Genomic DNA, 8,960 nt, shown 5'->3' on the forward strand with positions numbered 1-8,960 from the left:
GTTGTTTTAGGTTATTTAGGCTTTTTGCCACTTAGTTCAAGCCAGAGAGTTGAAGGAGCTAAGTGCACGTGCAAAGGGCTCCGGGTTCTTTTCTCTACTTTTTTTGTGTCTCACACATTACTTTTTATTTACAGGTACTTATATTCATCATGTTTTCTTTTATTGTTTCTGGATGTTCGCTTTTTTTTCTTTTCTAAGTTACAGAAAATATGCTCTTTGTTAAAAAAAAAAAAAAAAATCCAGAAAAGAGAAGAGAATAAACGGAAGTGAAGGGTCCCCTGAATCACCCCCACCCTCCAAGCACCTAGAACAGCTTCTGCATCTACCCAGAGTGGTTTCCGTGAAGTTATTTTCTGGTATAGACAGCTGGCCCTTTTGTTTTCATAAGAGCAAATGGCGGGGGTGCCCAGCTGGCACAGCTGGAAGAGCGTGCCACCCTTGACCTCGAGGTTTGTGGGTTCAAGCCCCACACTGGGTGCAAAGATCACTTAAATGTTTTTTTTGACAGCAAATGGAGTCACACTGTGTGCGCTGCTCCGTATCATTCCAGCTCACCCACGTCTCTCCCTTCACTCCTGTGCCTGTAGAGGACCCCTGAAGGGGTTTTATTTAAGCAGGCCTCTATAGGTGAGGAGCCCTGGAATGCTGCTGTTAACTTGCATTTCTTTATTATTTGTGAGGCTGAGCCTCTTCTCATATTTGCTGGCAAATTATCTTTGTGTGTGTGTGTGTGGTTCCTCTGTTACATTCTTTGTCCATTTTTCTATTGTGATGTCTTTTTCTTGAGTTGTAGCAGCTCTTTGCATATTAAGGAAATCTGCCTTCTGTCATATGTTGACGATTTTTCTTCTAGTTTATTCTTTTCCTTTTGAGTCTTGCTTATATCTTTTTTTTTTTTTTTTTTTTTTTAAGTCATTGCTGCACTCAACGTGGGGCTCTTACGACCTTGTGATCAAGTCTTGGGTGCTCTACCAACTGAGCCAGCCAGGCTCCCTGAGCCTTGTATGTTGACTGTGGTCTGGAGGGGGGACGGAGCGCTGTCTTTTAGGAGACAGTGTGCTGTGGTAGGAATACCACAGTCTGGCCTCTGTAGTAGACACGGCTTATTCTTTTTTTTTGGCTTTTCAGCATTAGAACTCACGTTGGGAGCTTCTTTGAGTCCCGTGAGAAGCAGAACCCGCCTCTTTTGTAGGAGCTGAAGGCACCTACTCTCTGCCCTGCTTCCTGGCCCGCTTCCTGGTCACATGACCAGGCTCCACACTTCACAGACTGGTCCCCTGTCCCCGGCCAGGGAACATCCTTGGTGATGCAACCTCACCGTCCTCTCCGTGGTCTTGGGGTGCCCCCCCACCAATCCCAGGGCTTCCCCAGTGTTTGGCTCCCTCAGCTGGAACCTGTTTCCAGTTGCTTGGAACTAGACCAGACATACTGAGCACGCGGACCCGGGTCTGGCTCTGGGCCTGCCTGGCACTGACCATCCAGGAGGTTTCCCTCGACATGCACCGAGTGCCGACCACAGACGGGGCACCGCGGTAGGGGAGGGAATCAGGCTGCAGGATGTAAGCAGAGCCCGATGATGGGGTAGGCACTGGGCAGCAGATCGTTGGAGGGGCCGGGGACGGTGGAAAGTAAGCTGGAGGAAATTATTGAAGGACACGGAGATGAAGGGGGAACAGGCATTCATTCACTCAGGTATTTATTCGGCACCTACTGTGTGCCAGGCGTCGCCCGGCTGCAGGGACTATATCTGCCTTGTCTTTGTGGGGTTTTCATTCTGAAGGATCCCCAGACACAGGCTCTGGCAGGCCCGCTCTGTCCGCTTCCTGCAGTGTTCTGGGCACACGTCTGTCACGGGTCAGTGGCGGGAGGTCAGAGCCCTCCGCCATCAGGTGCCTGCGGCTCCTCGCCCCCACCCCTCCTTCAGTGTGTCTTCACGTGGTCCTGGGGCGGAGCAGGAAGTGCACAGCGCGTGTTGAGCGCCCCCTGCAGGCCAGGCCCTGGGGCTGCCACCGTGACTGAGCCACAAGACCCCTCTTCACAGGTAAACCGGAACAGAAAGTGGAAGCACAGGGTGGGGCAGCTGCCTTGGCTCCAGAGAGGAAGACCGGCCACCTGGTGCCAGGCTGCAGGGGGACAGGTGGCCCGGGGCCTACAGAAGGGCCGTCAGCAGGAAGGGAAGGCTGGCCTTGCAGAGTCTTCTCCAGACCTACCCTTCCCGGAGGGGGTTTGAGTGCCCCCCCCCCCCCCCCGCCCCGGGACATCCACCTTCTCACGGCTGCTCCTCCAGAACGCTAAGGTCCGGGGCACATGAGAGGGGTCTTGGTGACAGGCACCTGATCGCTGCCAGAAGGCCATATGGGGCTGTGGGAAAGGTGTGTGTGAGCCCTGGCTCCCCACTCTCCCCTGCAGAGCCTTAGCTGGGGCCCCTCGTTTTCAAGACTCAGTTTCTACAGCTGCAGAGGGACCCTGATTCCAGAGTGCTGGGGGACAGAAAGCGGCATAGCTCCTGCCCTTCTGGAAACTTCCCCAGAAAGGGGGATGCTTTCTGGGGAGGAGGAGGCAAAACTGGGTCACTGATGAAAGGTCTGGGGATGGAGGCAGTGTCAAAGCACCACCCAGGTGGCTCTTACCGAGAATATCATCAAAAGCCCCGGATGAGTCAGGTGAGAAGAAAACCAGGACGTCCGTCAGTCGGAGATGCCAGCCCCGTGGACACTGCACCTGCCTGCCGCCCTGACCCACACCACCGTCACCCCCCCCCCCCCCCGGGGACCCTGTGGGCAGCTGTGTCCTGTGGTCTGCCTGTTCCGGCCCTGGTCCTGTGGTCCCCGCCAGCTGACATCCACGTCCTGGTCTGATACCGTCCCTGAAGTGTGTAGCTGGACCCAGCAGCTTGCTACTACTTGAACAGAGCGCAAGTGGAGGGCACCAGGCTGAGACAAGGTTACCGTGGCTCTTTGTGGCTCCTGTGTCAACCACCTCCCTCCCCCTCGGATAACTAGCCCTGGGGAAGCAGGCCGCTGGGGTCCCTGAGGCAAGCCCCGAGCACGGGAGGCCTCCTAGGTCAGGGGAACCCAAGGAAGGGACAGCTGGTTCTGGATCACCTCTGGCCTGTGGCCCTGGCCTTGGCAGGCGCTCTATACCCTCGCAGTCGGTTGTGACCTCCCAGGGGGTGAGGGAACAGCAAAGCCCCTGAGACACACTGGGGGGCCAGGATGGGCCAAGGAAGGCGAGGTACTAGGTTCTGAGTGGCGTTGCGGGGTCCAGTTAGAATCCCAGCTCTGCCCCTGCTGTGTGACCTCAGGCAAGGCATCATCCACTCTGAGCCATGGTCTTCTCATTGACAAAACAGGCGATACCACCTGCCTGGCAGGGGCTTGGGGCAGGAGGGGATGGCAGCCAGGGACTGAATGTGGGAAGTCACCAAGATAAGGGACACAGTGTCCTTGGAGGAGAAGGGTCCTGTCAGGGCTCCTTGTGTCTGAATGTGTTTGCGCTCAGGCACGTCTGTGTGTCCATGTCACGTGCATGTCTGCACGCATTTGATGCGTGTGTGCACATGGTCAGTGAACGCACGTGTGCATTTGACATGTACCTGTGCCTGGCCCATCGTGTGCCCGTGTGATCCACGTGTGTTGTGTCTGTGTGTGGTGTACGTGTGTACGGGGTGTGCACACGCGTGTGGGGTGAGGGAGGAAAGTCCCATCAGCCCCGCCTCAGTCCCGGCTCTCCGATGCTGTCATGACAACATGGCTGAGGGTCTGAAGCCCAGCTAGGACCACGGATTGCGTGTTGTCCCAGCCGGGTGGGCCCTCTGGGTGCGACTGTCTGATTTCTAAAGTAAGACAAGTGCCACATCTTGTAGGAAAACAATCCAATCGAGACAGGTTGCAGATGTTCTGAGATAAAATAGCATTTCTCAGGAGGAAAGAAACAAAGGAAGAGAGTACGTTTGCAACCAGCTTATAAAAGGAAGAACCCAGACAGCCATATGTAGCCTGTTCCCTTTCTGGAAATCCTGTTGTTCCCCCCACCCCACCCCTGCCTATAATTTCTACAGTCAACAAGCGTTCCCAAACAACCTCTTGGCTTGTGGGGCGGTGGCCTGCGGTGGCCCGTGTCCTCCGTCTAATGAGGAGCAGGACCTGAGCCGGGGGCGGGGGGCGGGGGGGGTGCGGGGAGGGGCACGTGCGCATACATGCAAGGACTTGCCCTGAGCTAGCACGCCTCTCATACACAGCCTGGAGGTGACTCTGCTCTTGTCCCACTTTCCAGGTGATCCTGGAGGCATGAGTGGTTCTGGAACTTGCTCGAGTTCAATGCTGTGGGACAAGGGCCAGGAGCTCGGGGAAGCCTGCTGGAGTCGGCTGGTGGAGAGCACAGTGGCCTGAAATGCCAGTCGTCCAAAGCAAGGATTCTTTGGAAGCATCAAAAGAACCAAATGGGGGTGCCTGCCTGGGGAGCTCGGTCGGTTTCAGCTCAGGTCATCATCTCCAGGTTCAGGAGTTGGAGCCCCGTGTCGGGCTCTGTGCTGACAGAGCAGATCCTGCTTGGGATTCTCTGTCTCCCTCTCTCTGCCCTTCCCCTGCTCACTCGCTCTCTCTCTCTCAAAATAATAAATAAATAAACTTAAAAAGAACCAAATGGGAGTTAGTTTAATACCTCAGGGACGGTTGGTTTGATCGGCTGATCCCTCAGTGACCCCTCCCGAGCCCCTGGCTGGGCGGGAGCTGGGTTAGCGGGTGCCAGGGTGAGGCAGCGGGAGTAGGGAGGCAGACCAGGGCTTGGCAAACATTGTCCTCAAGGGAGAGGTAGTTAAGCGTGTCAGGCTCTCTGGGCCACAGCTCCTCAGCTCTGCTCTGGAGCAAACTCAACCCCAGCCAAAATGTGAGCGGACAGGCGAGGCCGTGCTCCAGTGAAACCTTATTTACAGAACAGGCGGCTACCAGACTGGGTCCCTGGTAACCTGCGGTAGCCTACTTTTATTGAGGTAGAATGCCGGTCTGTTTGGGCTGCTGAAACCAAAATACCACAGACTGGGCAATTCTAAACAACAGACATCGATTTCACAGTCCTGGAGGCTGAAAGTCCAGGATCAAGGTGCCGGGAGCCTCAGTATCTGGTGAGGGACTCCCCTTCTTCGTCTGTCCTCACGTTGGCGGAAGGGCGAGGGGGCTCTGAGGGTCCCTTTCTCACCTAACCCCACTCATAAGGCTCCACCCTTACGGACCCAAGGGCCTCCCAAAGTTCCCACCTCCTTTTTTTTTTTTTTAACTTTTTTTAAGTTTATTTATTTTGAGAAAGAGACCGCGTGAGCAGGGGCGGGGCAGAGAGAGGGAAAGAACCTCCAGCAGGCCCCAGGCTCTGGGCTGCGGGGCTTGAAGTCACAAAACCACAAGATAGTGACCTGAGCCGAAACCAAGAGTTGGACGCTTAACCTACTGAGCCACCCGGGCCCCCCGCCAAAGGTCCCACCTCCTAATACCATCACATTGGGGCTCAGGATTTCAACACATGAATTCGGGGGAGGGGCATAAATATTCAGTCCATGGCATGGAAGAAGGCCATAAACCATTAATAAAAGAAGAAACAAGTTACAAACAGAAATAGTTTGCGCCAAGACCTCATTCAACAAACGTACTGAGCACGTAGTACGTGCCGGGCACAGTCAACCGTGACATGGCAGGCTGGTCCCTCACGCTGACAGTCTGATGAGCCATGTGGTAAGGGCTCAGACGCTGGAGGCAACTTTTGAAAAGTAATACAGACTTGCATGGGGAAAAGGCTGGAAGGGCAAACATCACAATGGTGTTTATGTCTGGGCGCTAGAACTCTTGTTTCTACGTGCTTCTCCACACTCTCTAAGTTTTCGACGAGGAACGTGTACTCTTATTTCCTGTACAACCATCACAACAACACATACGAACGGGGGTCTCCTCTCCCATGTCTGGCTGCCGGCCCTCCCCCTGCCCCTGCCTTCCCGGCCCTCCCTTGTCCCCAGGGTTCTTGTGGGCTGGTGGGTGAGGAGGGAGCCCCGCCACCACCGCATGTCCTGGGAACTCAGGAAGGCCACACTGGCCCAGGCCTCACGGACCAGGGTTGCGGGAAACCTGCTTTCTCTTCTGTGGCTTCTTTCCATTACTGCCATCTGGAGCCGAGGCGCAGGGTCACCCCGTGGAGACAGCCACGTCCTGTGAGGCTGTGGCCGGAGACCCCAGGGGGTCCGTTAAAATCTCTCGACCTCAGACGCTCCAACTCCCCAAGTCTGATGGTCTTTCCTCTCTCCCCTCGATGGAAGCGTCACCTGTTACTGTGGTGCTGGGTGATGTGTGTGTGATGGTGAAGAACCGAACCGCGGTCAGGACCGATGCCCTGCACCCCCACTGGCGAGTCAGGTGTCCCAGGGCGGGTTGCCGAACTTTCAGTGCCCCCCGCCCTCACCTGTGGAATGGGGCTGACTTCCACACCGCTGCAGTGAGCGCGGAGGTGTGCAGCAGGGTGGCGGGTCCACGGCCATCCACACGGGACGGCCGCCACCCGTCAGCTGCAGAGGTCAAGCGTGGAAGTTGAGCTTGGGGGAGCCGGTCCTCAGGGGAAGGTCCCCCGGGTCCTGGCAGACCGAGGAGCCGGGCAGGGAGGCCCCTGGGCCCTCGCAGGAGAGGCCGGGCCAGGCAGCGTGGTGCTGGGTTGCCCACCTGAGCCCGGGCCCTTAGTCCCACGGACGTTCAGAGAGGCCAGGAGACTTTGCCCAGCGTGCACGTGGGGCCGCGTCGCGGAGGAGCTGGCTCTGGGAGGCCTGGGGCCTGTGAGCCCAAGAGCCACCACCAAAAGCCCACATGTGTGGCTGGTGGGCCCAACACGACTCCCCTCGGCTCCGAGAAGCTGGTCTGGGAAAGATGCAGGGGCCAGAAGGCCCGGGGGGGCCAGGCTACTCACAGTGGAGAGTGGCTAGCCCTTGACAGCTGGATCCCAAAGCTGTCTGGCCCTGTGCCGGCTCCCGAGAAGGAGTGACGGGGAGGCTGGATGGGGCAGAACGGGGCACTGACGGGCCTCAAATCCCTCTCTGCGTCTCACTGCCCTTTGCCTCTTTTCCCCAGGTGCCCAGGAAGTAGGCCCTTGTGCCGGAGACCAACTCACTAACCCCAGCTGCAAGGATTTCCCTTTTTTTGCCAACCGGCACATGGCGTTTGGCTTCCAGGTGTGCCTGGGGTTCAGTCCCGTCATCTCTGTGCCAGGATGCCGTCCAGGCACAGGGGCCGGGAAGACCTCTCCTGCCTGACCCTGTCTTGCCGTTGGCAGGCCCTCTGGCCTCAGAATCTTCTTCTGCAGCCCAGGAGGCCAAGGCTGAGCCCTGATCAGCCTGAGGGCATAGAGCCAGGCCCGCCAGACATGGGTCTCCGCTCCCCCCACCCCCACCCCATCCTGTCAGTCCACCTTAAAGCCTCTCCTTGTCCCCCTCCCACTATGGCTTTGGGTCAGATCTGTGCCCTCTTTTTAGGCAAAAATTGGCAAAGAGAATGGGTTGGGACGTGGTTTCTGCCTCTGTTAACACCTCCTCTTCTGCAGGCCTTCTGCTGCGGGTGGTCCAGAGCAGGGCGGGGAGGAGGGGGGGTCCCCCTCCCATGGCACCCAGCAACCGACTGCAGGGGATAAATGGCAGGGCGCCAGGCACTGTCCTGGTCAGATTCTGACCCTCAGCCCCGACACCCCCAGGGCAGCAGGGGCTCCCCTCTTGGACCACAGGTCTCACGAAGGTGGGGACCTGTTCTTTCATTTCCAGCCCCAGCCCAGGGGGTGCCTGGCACACAGTGTGTGCCCGGGAAACGCTTGCTGATGGCAGTGATTCATCACCAGATGCCGCGGGGCCTCCACATGGGCTCCTGGGGAGGAAGGCCGGGAGCGCTGGACCCCTCCTGCCCGGCCCTGGGGCAGCCGAGTGCCCCCGCCCCAGAGGGCCTGCGCGGTCTGGGAGGGCGCTGCCTGGCCTGACCCCAAACCTCTCCGCCGGGTTCCCCCCACCCCACCCCGAGAATTTGAACCCGGTGAACCCCTGGCAACCCCTGCTGCGGGACTGAGGGCGGGGTCTGGCCTCCCGCAGACCCCTCCTCGCCCGCGCCCCGCCCCTCCACGGCTCCCCATCCTCTGCCGGCCCGGCCCCCCGCCAGGCTTCGTCCCTTGCGCCGCCCCCTCCTCTGTCCCCCTTCCCCAGCCCCCCTCCCGCCGTCCCCGCGCGGTGGCGGCCGCCGGAGCCACGTGTGCGGGCGTGCAGGGAAGCGCGGCCACGCCTGGCCCGGCCATCATTCCCGACGCGGCGGCCCCTCGGTGCGCCCGGCCGGGTCCCCGAGCGCCGGGTCCCCGAGATGAGCGCGGGCTCCGAGCGCCCGGCGGCGGCGGCCCCCGGAGCGGTGCCCGCGCCCCGCGCCTCCAGGGTGGAGCTGCGGCTTAGCTGCCGCCACCTGCTGGACCGCGACCCGCTCACCAAGTCCGATCCCAGCGTGCTGCTGCTGCTGCGGTCCCAGAATCAGTGGGTGCAGGTAGGGGCGCCGGCCGGGCCGAGCCCAGCGGCGACTGGGGGCCTGGAGCTGCGGACGCGGAGACCGGAGGCGGTGGGCAGGGGACCGGGTCTAGAGAGGGGGTGTCCGGCACTTGGGGGGCGCTGGACCGGAGGCGACTGAGAGGACCCCCAGGTAGGGAGAGGGAGCACCCCAGTGCGGGTTGCGAGCAGGTTCCCGTTTGGGGGGCTTGGGGACAAGAGTGAGGCACCCAGGCTTGAGGGTGCTGGCAGGGAGCTTTCCTAAGGGGCACAGAAGGGCCTGGGGGCTGCAGAAGTGAGTGGCGTGGCCCGAGTGGTGACGCAGGGTCGGCCTGGGCTCGTGGGTCCCCCCGGCCTGCGGGGCACGCAGGAGGGACACTTGTCTGCCAGGTCCTCACCCATCAGGCAGAGGCACCCAGACCGCAGA

This window comes from Panthera tigris, chromosome E2, assembly GCF_018350195.1.
Source record: "Panthera tigris isolate Pti1 chromosome E2, P.tigris_Pti1_mat1.1, whole genome shotgun sequence".
Taxonomy (NCBI): Eukaryota; Metazoa; Chordata; class Mammalia; order Carnivora; family Felidae; genus Panthera; species Panthera tigris.